Below are 14,887 nucleotides of genomic sequence, written 5' to 3' on the forward strand. Positions count from 1 at the left end.
GAAAACACAAGATGTAAATTTGAAATAATGATTTTCTCTGGATCAACATATGAATGGAATCTTCAAATTGCCATTGAACATGAAACATTTCTCTAATTTAAGATTAGCCAAAGAAATACTTCAGCAGAAGGTGAGCATTCTAATGAGAAAAATAAAATGTTGTGCTATGTAAATATCATTCATTGTTTTTTCTAAATGACTGCGTTTTAAATCATTAATAGACAAAGTGGCAGTGATAGCCGTAATTCAGCTCATTAAACAATACCTTGTATTTCATATTTGACTGAACAGGGGTGTGTGAGTATTGCTAAGCACGCATTCAACTGACACAGTGCCCTTGGATATAGCAGCATCCCCAGGGAACTATTAATCTGCAGAAGTTTGCCCATTGCAGGAACTTCCACCTTGAACAGTTTCATTATTTATCCTACATATATATTTAGCTTCCCCTTTCAACCCATTCTTTCATGTTTTCAGAAGAATTGTAAACTTCATTGCTTGTAAATAACACATTTCATATAAGATGTCGTTGACTAATGGGTATCCTTATAGAACTGACTGTGCATACCATATTTATGCTTGTTTTCAATCAGCTGGCCTAGTCGAATAGTGAATGGCCACATAGTTATATATTGTCACCAAGATATACATAGCACTGGCTCATCATATAACTGGAATTTGGTATTTTTTGACTAACACGTCCTCATTTCTATTATCTCCTAACAGCTATGTACTATTTTGTTTCAATGACTATGGATGGTTTTTATATTCTATGAATAACCAAGATTACAAACTATTTCTCTTTGGCTTTTTCACTTACTTTACATAACACCTTTAAGGTTATCCACATTGTTGAAAATGTCATAATATCCTTTTGTTTCATATTTTAATATATTTAAAGACTATAAAATATTCATATAGATAAATAACAGTCCTAACTTGAAGAATTTTCTTTCTTTCCTTTCACCATGCCCTTCTTTTTTTTTTTTAAAGATTTATTTATTTATTATATATAAGTACACACTGTAGCTGTCTTCAGATACACCAGAAGAGGGCATCGGATCTCTTTACAGGTGGTTGTGAGCCACCATGTGGTTGCTGGGAATTGAACTCATAACCTCTGGAAGAGCAGTCGGGTGCTCTTAACCGCTGAGCCATCTCTCCAGCCCTCACCATGCCCTTCTTATCATAGCAAGCAGCAGTACAATACCATTACCTCTTTTATTCCATGCCTAAGGATTTCTGAAGCAGTCCCACTATACTAGCTTTTCTTACTTACAAGTGAGTCCATTTCTAATTCCTTGCTTAGAGAAAGTATATATCCACATTTTCCATAAAGAGGACATAATTTAAAAGAGTCAGTTTCTCTCAGAGTTGGCCTATCATGCTGTTGAAGGAGAATCATGTTACCACCAGGCTGGCCAATCTTACTGTTTGGTCAAAATTCTAGAGAAAAAACCTATGGAGTACATTTCCATCAATGATTTCTTTCTTTGATGTGCCTTAGCAATATTCCATCATGCATATACTCTCTAATTTACAATGAATATATGTCCCAATATATCTATTGTTAGATTAAAATACTAAAAGGTGAGACTCGCCTTTATGTAGAAGAGTAATGAAGTACACTATGGAGCACAATTTATTTCCTTTAGTGAGAAAGTGGGAAAGAGGATTGAACCATCGGCACAGGGAACTTTCCTAAACAGAACTCCAATGGCTCAGGCTCTAAGGTCAAGAATTGATAAATGGTACCTCATGAAACTGGATAGCTTCTGTACGGCAAAGGACATATAGGCAAATTGGCAATTGGGAAAAAAAAACTTTACTAACATCATATCCAATAGATGGCTATTATCCAAAATATATAAAGAATTCAAGAAGCTAATCACCAAGAAACCAAACAACCCAATCAAAAAATGTGATATAGAACTAAACAGAGAATTCACAACAGAGGAATTTCAAAGGGCTAAGAAACACCTAGAGAAATGTTCAAAGTCCTTAGTGATCAGGAAAAAGCAAATAAAAAAGAACCTGAGATTCCACTTTACACCAATATGAATGGCTAAGATCAAAACCTCAGGTGATAACACATGTCAGAGAGGATGTGGAGAAAGAGGAACACTCCTACATTGTTGGTGGGATTGGAAACTGGTACAACCACTCTAGAAATCAATCTAGAGGTTCCTCGGAAAATTGTACATATATTTATATGTTCTTGAACTCATTTTTTAGAGTTCTTTTCCATAGCCTTAAATGATATCCTGAAGGTCACACATTATCATTTTGTTGTGGAACAGCAAACACATTCTTGCTCTCTGGAATTGGGCTGTTCTGATTATCATGAAGTCATTGGTCTTCTCAGGGAGAACACTCCCTGAAAAAGGAACACGAAGTAAAACATCGTTGTCCAAGCAAGCCTTATGACTACTGTAACAGTCAGCACTCAAGAAGACCCATGCCTTGCTGTCTCAGCTCTGGGGATAAGAATCATGTCACACTGTCTCTCTTGTGGCCAGGCTGGACCTCACAATGATATCATTTGCAAATAGTGATACTTTTACTTCTTCCTTTTCAAATTGTATCTCCTTGTTCTCCTGCTTATTTATTGCTTTAGCTAGAATTTCAACTTTCATATTGAATAGATATGGAGAGAATAAATAACCTTATCTTGTTCATGACTAGCAAAGTTGTTTTGAGTTTCTCTACACACACACACACACACACACACACACACACACACACACACACACATTTTATTTATATTTGCTATATATCTCTAATAGCTCCAGGACCAGAACTTTTATTGTGAACAGGTGTTGGCTTTTGTCAAAGACTTTTCCCTCACCTGAGATCAGATTCACATTTTTTCAGTTTTTTATATGGTAGATTTCATTTACTTATTTGTGTATGCTGAATCCCTGAATCTCTGGGATGAATCCAATTTGATCATGGTAAGTAATTACTCATACTTTTTAGATTTACAAATATTGTGTAGCACTGAATTTTATAGTTAAGTATGTCTTTATAATTCTCTATTTCCTCAGTGTCTTCCATTATATTATCCTTTTACTGTCTGATTTGATTAATTTGGATATACTCTGTTTTAGAGTTAGTTTGAATAAAGTTTTTTAATCTTGTTTCTCAAAGATCCGACTCTATTTAATTCTTTGTATTATTCTTTTTCTTTCCATTTCATTGATTTCTGCCTTCAATTTGATTATTTCCTGCCTCTTGTGTGAGCTTTTGCTTCTTTGTTCAAGAGCTTTTCAAGTGTTAAGTTGCTGATATGAGACTTTTCCTGATTTTTTGTTTTTATTTTTTTTTGTTATGTTGTGTCTTTTATGTATACATTTACTGCTATGGATATTCCTCTTAGTGTCCCTTTCATTGAGTCCCATAAAAATATACCATGTTCTGAGGTTTTTCCTGAATTTTGGAGATCCTTTAATTATTTCTTTATTATGTCTTGACCCATTTTTTTCATTCAGCAGAGAATTTCCGTAAGTTTGTCAGCACCTTGATGTTTCTGTTCTTGCATCCAGCTTTAATCTTTGGTGATCTACCTAATTTTTGTTGTGGATGGCCTGCCTATTGATGACATTTGGGTACTGAAGTCTCCAACTATCTGTTTTGTGAGGATCAATATGTGATTTAAGCTGCAGTAGTGTTTCTCCTAAATACTTGGCTGCCCTTGTGTTTGGGGCACAGGTGTCAGAAATTAAAATGTCAACTTAGTGGATTGTTTTTGTTTTGTTTTGTTTTGGGTTGTTGTTGTTTAATGAACCTGTTTTGTCCTTCCTTAGCTCTATGACTGGTTTGAAGTCTATTTTGTTAGATATTAAAATGGTTGTATCAGATTTTCTCTTAGGTCCATTTGCTTGGTATATATTTTTCAAATCCTTTATCCTGATTTTATATCTATCCTTGGTACTGCGGTGTTTCTTGGATGCAGGAGAAAGAAGAATCCTGTTTTAGCTTTTGTTGCATTAGCCCGTGTCTTTGTTATTGGGAAATTGAGACCATTGATTTTGAGAGATCTCAGCGACTCCCATTTTTTTGGCTGTTTTTTGTTTTGTGAGTGTGTGTGTGTGTGTGTGTGTGTGTGTGTGTGTGTGTGTGTTCCTTCTTTGGTTTTATTGCTTTCAGATTGTTTGCTGTGTTTTCATGGGTAGAGTTAATCTCCTCCGTTTGGAGTTTTCCATCCATTGCCTTCTCTAAGGTTTCATATGTAAAAGTATAATATTATATTTGATTTTATAATGCGATATCTTATTTTCTTCATCTATGGTTTGAAAGTTTTGCTTGGTATCAATATCTAGACTGGCACCAGAATTCTTTTAGAGTCTGCAACACATCTGTCCAGGCTCTTCTGAAATTAGTCTCTATTGAGAAGTCAGGCGTAAGTCTAATACATGTGCCTTTATATGTTACTTGACCTTGTTTTCCTTGCAGTTTTAGTAGTTTTTCTTTGCTCTCTACATTTATAGTTTTGATAATAATGTGGCAGGTGAACTTTGTACTTGTGGACAAGCTGTTGGTGGGTCCAGGGCTTCTGTGATCTGATTAATGTCCAGTACTTGATCTGCTTATAAAAAATGGTATTTTGCCACTTCAGTCTGATTTAGTGGGGCCTTAAGACCTCTTTTGACTGGATGTTCTGCCCAATGAAAATTTCTTGGGCCTTTTCTCAAACAAAGGATTGACAACCTTTTTGCCTTCTGTTTTTTAATGATGATGGAGGCTAGGACCATCTTTGGCCTTCTTTCCTGTGGACCCTTTGCATGGCTGGAGGAACTTGATTGTGTTCTTATGCTGGCATCAAAGCACATGTGTTTGGTGTGATCATAGATCTATTGCTAATTTCTGGATTTGTCTTCAATGGGTCAGTCTCCTCCCCCAACCCTTAGCTTTTCTCTTTGGATTTTCATAGTGGCTGAGTATTGCCTGTTTTACTACCATGTTTGACTGGTGTGTTTCACAGAGAATACTAACTGATATTGAAGGCTGGGGTAAGGACAGCCAGGGAGGGATGGTCTGTGGGATTTAAAGGTGTGGACAGGGAAGAGAGGAAGCAGCATCCTGTTTTCTTTTGCAGAGCTAGGGAAGTCCCTGAGGACAGCATCTAGAGAACAGAGAAAATGGAGAAGTTCTGAGGCAGCCTACCTGATCTTCCAGCACATGTGGCCATGGGTGGGGCAGAAATTGAGGAGGGTGGCAGTATCTGCCTGAGTTGGGGACTGGGACACAGCAATGAGGAGGAAAATATTGTCCAGGGGATATCATGTGAAGGATCCACAGGAGTGTGTACAGGGCAGAGGATGGTGTTCTGTTTCAGTGCTAGGGAGAAAAGTTACGAGTGGATCTTGGGGATTAGAACAGAGAGAATGAAGCAAGTCTCACTTGGTCATATGGAAGATATGGCCAATTGAGATGATGTGTTTTTACTACATAGATGAGGTCTGTTGTCTTTTGGGACTAATCTATTAACAGAGATCTTAAAAGGCTCCAGCACACTCATACTTATATTTCAATACCCTTGGAGTTGGAGTTACAGGCAGTTTTGAATCAACTGTGTAAGCACTGGTAGATTCCATGAATCAAATGTGCAAGACTGCTATATGCTCCTCACTACTAGTTCATCTTTCTGTCCCTCCTTGTATTTTTTTAATTTATATGTATATGTGTGTGTTTGTATATAAATATGGACACATGAGTTATTACATGGGACAGAAAAGGAAATCAGACTTCTTGGAGCTGTACTTAAAAGGCAGGTATAAACTTCCCATGTGGGTGCTTGGAACTGAACATAGATCATCTGAAAGAGCAGATAAGTGATTTAATGATAAGCAATCCCCAGACCTCTTGTGTATGTATTATTAACAATACACTAATTTGTTTTTGGATTTCTCAGCTTCCAAAACTATAAGAAAGTTTTTGCTTATATCACAAATCCTGCGATTGTCTTTTTTATAATATTGTGAACTGACCGAAGCAAGTACTGTTCAAAATGAAATCATGCTATTACTATACAATGAATTGAGATACACCGAGCCCTCTATTTCCAAAGGTTGTGCATTTGATGGTTCAGCAACTGAATGTTAAGAACATTTGTGAAAACAAAAATGCTATTTTTTCTTTGTTTCCTAAAACGCATAGTGATTTAAATTAAACTTACATTCTATTAGATGACTCTTGATTTGTTATGGTTAGATTTATAGATTTTGAACCTTGAGATGGCACAAAATGTCTATGCATTTGATAGAAACTATGCTTTGAATTTTGATTCTTTGCAAGGCTATCAATATTTCATGATATGAATCTGTTACACTGCTGGGGCCAAGAAAGTTACACAAGCACAATACTTTTCCAATAATCTACAGGGTGCTCTGTTGTGATGCTATGACACTCAATGGGTTTTCTGAACTTACACATTTTTACAGTATGTTTGTCTGATTGTGTGCTTATTGTTACATTATGCCAGGTTGATTTAAAATCTAGTGATATTACACTTTTATTTAGTAGACACTTCAGTTTCTGAATTTTGGTGTTAGTGAGATAGACGATCTAGAAACCAATCTCTTGTGATAAAAAAGAGGGAGACTGTGTGTCTGAAATTAAAAAGAACCAGTGACTCAATTCTCAGGATTTTCATTCACTGTGATGAAAGGTAATAGAAAACACTTTACAGCAAGAAAAATTGCAAACACATGATATATATGATTAAAAGAACTTAACTTTAGTGAGAGCTGGAGAAAGTACAGACTTTTGTGGAAAATGTGAACAATTGTATAACTATCACAGAAAAGGGAACAACATAATCCTACCCAAGTCTAACTTTGAGGTGGTGTCACTTATAATATCATAGGCGATCAATGAGGTATATCACTAGGAATCGCTGCTGTAGCATAGATGACTATTTTTATTATATAATTTTATTTTCTTTACTTATTCACTTTACATCACACTCACTGCCTCCCTCCTGATTATCCCCTCTCACAATCTTTCCCCTATGTCCCTTACCCTTCTCCTCGGAGCAGGTGAAGACCCCCTTTGTAACTTTCCCACCTTGGCACTTCAAGTGTCTGTGAGGCTAGGTGCTTTCTCTCTAACTGAGGTAGACAAGGCAGCCCAACTCATAGAACATATCCCAAGTTCAGGCAACAGCTTTTTGGATAACCCTCATTCCAGCTGTTCAGAAACCACATCTGCTACAAATGAGCAGAGAGGTTGAGGTCCAGTCCATGTATGTACTTTGGATGAATAAGATAGTCATAAGAGGCACATGGAGGGAGGGAACTAGGAGGGAGGAGGGAATGTGGAGGAGAATAGAGAATTCACTGTCAGGTTTGGGGAAGGAAGGAAGAAATAGCTAGATAACCATGAAAATGAGTAGTGATCTGCAACTGACAGGGGTGAGGAGGTGGAGGGTGTCTCAAAGACAGATATCTGGGATAAGGGAGGCACCCAAGTATCAATAAGGGTGACGTTAGCTGTGAGTCATAGTACTGGGGATATGGAACCTGAAGGAGCTACCTCCTGTAGTCAGTCAGGGACTCCAGTGGACCAAGAGAGACAACAACCCACCAACCAAATTTTCAACCCCAAATTGATCATATCCACAAGTAATATAGGCACAGGGGAGAGAGCAGAGACTTGGGAAATGGCCAACCAATAATTGGCCAAACTTGAGACCCCATATGATGGGAAAGTACTAATCCCTAACACTATTAATGATATTCTGCTATGCTCGCAGACAGGAATATGTTGTCTTTGAGAAACTCCACCCAGCAGTGACACAGACAGATACAGACAGATACTCACAGGCAAACAGTGGGTGAAGCTTGGGGACACTTATGGAAAAATAGGAAGATTGATTGTGGGCTCTTAAAGCAGGTAGGAACTTCACTATAAGACAAACAGTGTCAACTAACAAGATGGTACCCTTTTGACGGCTACATCCTTGGGGCTCCTCCTGCAAATTGCAGTTAGCTGAGCTACACTGGATAGTCCTCTGTCCCCTAAAAATTTTAATTGCTTTTATAGACTCGAAAAGCATATTATGAATCTGTAACATTCTTTTTTTTTCCAGGACTCCTGAGTCTTAAAAGCCCCTTCTTTCCTCCAGGAGAAGTTGCTCTAATTTGGTGGAAATAACTACACAAAAATGGCTTCCTCTAACCTCATATATATTTCCCGAACTTCTCCCTCCTCCCTTTAAATAGTCACCTATAATCCTCTTTATTTTGTTGAGAAAACTAAAAGTTACCAACTCTAGGGTACATATTTGCCAAACTAGGACTCAAACAACCAAAGATTTGTTGGAGAGGAGCTGTTTAATGTTTCCTGAAATGATTATTGCTTTGCAATTGAGGCTGATCCATAAGAAGGTAGAATGTTCATGGAAGTAATCCTGCATAACAACTTGTATGCCAGTTTTTCATCGTGGAGTGCCTTCTCCACGTAGTAGTAACTGCCTGCTCCCTGTGATGGGTCATAAAGAATGCAGTCAAGGATTGGTTCTCAGGGAATGGAATGCCATTAACTAGACTCTCATGGTGGACCTATTCTCTGAAATGTATGAAAATGAATACCTCTTTGTTGAATAAGATCTCCCACAAAAATACAGACATGATTGCTAAATGGCTGATGGACTAGAGAATACAATTTCCATTCCTATAATGCACATATATGGAGTTGTGTAATAAGCATCCTGCGGTGACACTTTTGTAGCCTTTGCTCTGAGTGATGAAATATATAGCCCTCTTCCCACAAAAGAAATAAAATAAAAAATAAAAAACCTTACCTACTTAAGGGAAGAAATATAACAAATATATTAGTTTGCTTTCTATTGATGTGATGAAAAGCATCACCAAAAGCAACTGTGGGGAGGAGAGAGTTTATTCATCTTACAGATTATGGGCCATCATGAGAAAAAACCAAGGCAGGAACCTGAAAGAGAAACCACAGAGAACACTGTTTACTGGTCTGCTTCCTATTACTTATTGCTCTATTTTTCTCCTGTAGTCCAGGTGTACCTGCCTCTGTTTGGTACCTCCCACACTGGCCTGGGATTTTCTCTATGAGTTATCAATCAAGAAATGCCCAAAAGAAAATGCATCATCAGTGAGCATTTGCTCTTCCCAGAGGAGTCTATTTTTGGGTCAAGTTGACAAAAATTAACCAGAAAAACAACTAGAATAAGAAATAGAAATATTATTATTTTTATTAGACACGTATTTGGAAAAGAGAATTTTAAAAAATTCCACAATGAAAGAAAGTTGTGTTTTTGCTGTGGTTGTTATTGTTTGTTCGTTTGTTGTGGGGAGTTGATTGTTTTTTAGTGGGTAATATTAGGGGGGAAGAATACAAGTTAAATGTGGGGTAAAGAATTTTTACTTGTACCCCCAAACAGGTACAGGTCTTACTCTTGGAAAGAATAAGACAACAAAGAGAGCGAATGAAAATACATAAAAATACTCCCAAAGCCTTACCTTCAATATCTAGGAAGTTAAAAATGTTCAGCATACAGATGGAGTCCTTAATGATTATCTAACAAGTTATTTTGACAAATAATCAGCATTTGAACTTCTTTAATTGGGGAATTTTCTTTAAAGAAATGAAAGTCTAAAAACATGGCTCAGGAGACTGCCAGACATGGAGCCAATGGGATCAGTCTAAGTAGCATGGCAGTAGACATCTAAAAACACAGTCAGTCGTCCTTGTGAGGCAAATGCTGACTCACCCGTGGAAGTATGAGGAAAATTATTCCTCAGTGAACTGGTTTGTCCGAGTCACTTAGGACAGTTAGTTATTGCCAGGTGAATTCTTCCTAGACATTCACAACTCCAAAACAAAGGATAGATATTACTGAAGATTGGTAATAAGAGAGGTGTTGTTTGATGCCTAATCAAAGTAAAATGTATCCATAGGAGAATTAAGAAGAAATTAGCTGAGGAGAGCCACAGAACTGGTATTATGCTTTAGTGGTTAGTCACATTTATGATGTAGGAGACAGTCAGGAAGATCTGAATGATATAGGCTGTCATATAAATCTGGTTGATTAAGTTTTGAAGTAATCAAAGACAGAATGGGCAGGACAAAGCAGATAAATGAGTTTCTTTCTGTCATTTGAAGGCAAATATGTCAGGAGTTGTGTCAAGATGGAGTTCCTAAAGAAATATTTGATAGAAAGCCAAATTCTGTGCTTGGGAGTTCTGGAAGTCTGTAAGGTCTGAGTCCCATTTTGTATAATGTAAAATGGATAAAGCCTCACAGGTGAAAATTATTAAGCTTGCCCTGGGAGTGCAGACTTATGCCACAAAATCTATGGTTAACATGCCCCCAGTCTAACCCTGATGTTAAAATGTACAAAAATGATGTTTGTTCATCTAGTTCAAGAATCAAACATCAGGGAGCTGGGCCATGAACTCTGTTAGAACCTTGACTGCCATCTTAGGAGGAAACACAGATTGTCCTTGCATCAGAACCTGGCTGGGAACTGCCCTGCCAAGATTGTCAGAGTAGGGAAAATGCACTGTAGTCTCACATCAGCACCCCTGGACAAGCACATAGGATTGCCCAGAGAAAATGTGGTTTGAGTTAGGCTATGTGAGGTAGCTTTCCCCATATGTACTTGAGTACTCAGCATTTTGATGAAAGTTTTCATGCAGATGATGAGATGTTTTCCTGAAGCCTTGTCATTTTCTTTTTAATCCCTTTACTGTCCAGACTTGTTGGTGGACACAAATGATGATGAATCTTCAGAGATATCACCTCCCCTTTATAAAATAAAGTTTCATTATATGATGGTAATATTTAAGTGTCTTACATATTTGTAATACCATCTGGAAGGATAATTAAAACAGTAAAGTGTTTGAAGAAAAGCATTCTACACAGATGGGAAAAGACACTAATAGCCATAAAGTTCAATGAAAATCCCAGTACTGAATTAGGCTACATCCCCATAAATTGTTGGACAGGAGCATTGCCAAATATAAATGTTATGACCACTAATGTTGGTTGCATGTAGAAGATAAAGCCAAACCACATTTGCTAAGGTGATGGAGGAATCAGGTTGAAGTTGAGCTAGAACCTCAGTCTCTATTAGCTGTCTTCTGAGGAGCTGGAAAGTGTCTTGCAGTCTACTCAGGCTAAATTGTCATGTACAATCCTGTTGGTAATTAACTTTATATAATATGATATCAACAGGACCAATAAGAAGTACCTACTGTGTATAATTATGACACAATTGTTATAGCTAGAACCAACTCAATTGTGATTGAATTTAAGGCTTATGCCACGGAAGGGATCTCTTATCTAGTACTGTAAGCCAGGGTAAAAACCTGTGACTGGGCAGGTTTTAGGCTAGGCTCCAGCGGAGAAATGACTGTTATTCTCATAAAGAGATACGCTCTACCTGTGAAATCATCTTTTAATTATTGTACATATGGCTGCAGACTGATGACAGTTTAGTCATGGAGATGAACTTTGTTTCTTTTTTCTTTTCTTCTTTTTTTCCTAGTGTGTAACCACCATGGATTAAAAACAGTCAACTTTCTCAGAAGAAATACCTTTTAGTCAAGCATAATGTTCCAAGTCCTTTTCAAAGAATGAAGCATATAATCATATATCTATATCACTACTAATTCTGGCTTATCTACAAACATTAATAGATTCTTCTAAAATCTAATGTTCTCTGAGTCTCTAAATTAGTAAATATTAAAGTAGGCAAGGCAGGTTTTTTTGAGAAATATCTGGTTATCTTTATGCTCTAAACAAAATAATAAAATAAAAAGAAGCTTCTCTAAATGCCATGGAGAGGTATTAGATACAATGTAAAAGAAGAGGAAAGAGTAGCCAGTTGTGTAAAGCTAACTATTTTCTCTGAATTGAAATTTTACTTATTATATGCAGTAGGAAGACCTGTAATGACCAAGGAAGCTCAGAAAGGCACATACCCATAAATCCCTCTCTTCTGTGTAAAAGTACTAAGACCTGTTAGGGGGATGGGTAGGGTGATGTCATTACACAAGTGAAGGCAAACAAGGTAAAACAAGGTCTGTCACTGGAGGAGACAGAACGGAAGTGGGAACAGAGGTTTTAGAAGGGAGGGAGAAGCAGGAGAGGAGTGAGGAAAAGGAACTGGGAGGACATAACAGCAGTGTTAAGTTTCTTCTCTCTTCCAGAGCATTAAATAACACTAATTAAAAACAGGGTACAGAGCTGAACAAAGAATTCTTAACTGAGGAATATGGAATGGCTGAAAAGCAACTAAAGAAATGTTCAACATGCTTAGTCAACAGGGAAATACAAATCAAAATGATCCTGAGATTCTACCTTACATCAGTCAGAATGGCTAAGATAAAAAACTCAGGTGACAACAGATGCTAGTGAGGATATGAAGAAAGAGGGACAATCTTCCATTGTTGGTGGGATTGAAAACTGGTACAACCTCTCCGGAAATCAGTCTGGAGATTCCTCAGAAAATTGGACATTGCACTACCTGAGGACCCAGCTATATTACTTCTGGGCATATACCCAGAAGATGCTCTAACATATAACAAAGACAGATGCTCTACTATGTTCATAGCAGACTTTTTTATAATAGCAGGAGCTCGAAAGAACTCAAATGTCCCTCAGCAGAGGAAGGGATACAGAAACTGTGGTACACTAACACAATGGAATACTATTCAGCTATTAAAAACATTAACTTCATGAAATTCATAGGCAATTGGATGGAACTAGAAAATATCATCCTGAGTGAGATAACCCAATCACAAAAAACACTCATGATATGCAATCACTGATAAGTGGATATTAGCCTAAAAACTCGGATTACCCAAAATACAATCCACAGACCACATGAAGCTCAAGAAGAAGGAAAGCCTAAGTGCAGATGTTTCAGTTGTTTTTAGAAATGGGAACAAAAATATTCATAGGAGGAAATACGGAGACACAGTTTGGAGCAGAGACTGAAGGAAAGACCATCCAGAACCTGCCCCACCTGGGGATCTAGCCAATATACATACAGTCACCAAACCCAGACAAAATTCCCGATGCCAAGAAGTGCATGCTGGCAGGAGCCTGATATAGCTGTCTCCAGAGAGGTTCTGCTAGAGCATGAAAAATACAGAGGCAAATGCTAGCAGCTAACCATTGAACTGAGAACAGCGGCCCCAATGGAAGAGTTAGAGAAAAGATTGAAGGAGCAAAAGGGGTTTTCAACACCATAAGAACAACAATGCCAACCAACTAGAGCTCCCAGGAACTAAACCACCATCCAAGAGTACACCTGAACAGACCCATGGCTCCAGCTGCATGTGCAGCAGAGGATGGCCTTGTTGGTCACCAATGGGAGGACAAGCCCCTGGTCCTGGAAAGGCTAGACTCCCTAGTGGAGGAGAATGTCAGGGCAAGGAGGTCTGAAGGGGTGGGTGTTTGGAGAGTATGAACACCCTCATAGAAGGAGAAGGGGACTGGATAGGAGGTTTATGGACAGGAAACTGAGGAGGATACCATTTGTAAGGTAAATTTAAAAAAAATCCATTGAAAAAGTTTTTTAAAAAAGATTCTCTGTGTGCATAGAAACAGATTGTTATGATTCTTTTAAGGGATTGCTGTGTACAGGATTCTGTCCTGTCTACATTGGCAAATTACATCCTATCAATTGGATCAGAGGTTATTGTGTGGTGTGTTCTTTCGTGTGGCGACTTAATTGAGTTCAAGAGAATGTGTGGTGGCAGGACACACCAAGCCTGCCACAGAACTGGCATGTGTATGTCTGGCATGGTAACAACCTGCTACGGGAACTGTGAGTGAAAGCAAAACATCGTGGCAAGGTTCCATGCTGGAATGGCGTGCAGACCTCCCGGGTCAGAAAGAGCCATGCAGAGTAACACAGAGTTGTACACAGGAGAACTCGTCTTGCTGTTTCATTTTTACTGCAACAGAGATGAGACTGGCCAGTGAAGTTATGTGTTAGTTGTACAGGAATGTCAAAGGAGCAGGATTTCATGTTATCTTCCTTTCTTGAATGAGATTGTGTGTGTGTGTGTGTGTGTGTGTGTGTGTGTGTGTGTGTGTGTACCATACAGCTGTGTTTGAGTCACTCATACTCCTGTGAGCAACCTTCACCCATTCTCCTGTCAGTAGCTCTAATAAATACATTGGGTGACCAACTAGACTTAAACGCTATTTTTTTCTTTATGATTTCTTAATGATCTATCTAGGGTATCTTGTTCACGTACCTTCAGAAAAACTAAGGTAACAGAACAGGATAGTCTCTAATAATGGGAGAGAGAGTTCAGCTTATGTGATTGTTTAGAAATTGTTTAGAATTTCTACAAGTCCACATGAAGTCAGTGGCTGAAGAGTTAAAGTGAGACTATTCTCCATGTTTCTCCATGTTTATGGGGTTTTTAAGGCACACTCAGTTAACTGCACTGAGTCATTTACATCATTAATGTTATTATCAAAAATGAAATGAGATGAATCAAAGGATTTTGCTCAAGGATGTGCTGTTAATGAGAATTGTAGCTTCCAATTTTCATAGTGATGTGGTTATTGAACACAGCCCTTTCTTGAAGAATTATACAATAGGAAAAAATAATGGCCACTCCTCATCATTTTTACTAGTCTTTCGTGAATAGAATTTTTTAAGTAAACAACCATTCACAATTTTTAAAATTGGTTTTATAAATGATAATGTAACTATTGTAAGAATTTTAAGAAAAATATATTATCTAGATCTATGAATGGCTAATGTTTGTTTGAGACAGGGTCTTATAAAATTTAACCTGTTTTCCACTAAGAGTAAGCAGCTAATGATGACCTCTTGTTCCTTCTGCCTTTATCTCCCAAGTACGCAGATTACCACCACATCTGG

This window comes from Rattus norvegicus, chromosome 2, assembly GCF_036323735.1.
Source record: "Rattus norvegicus strain BN/NHsdMcwi chromosome 2, GRCr8, whole genome shotgun sequence".
NCBI lineage: Eukaryota > Metazoa > Chordata > Mammalia > Rodentia > Muridae > Rattus > Rattus norvegicus.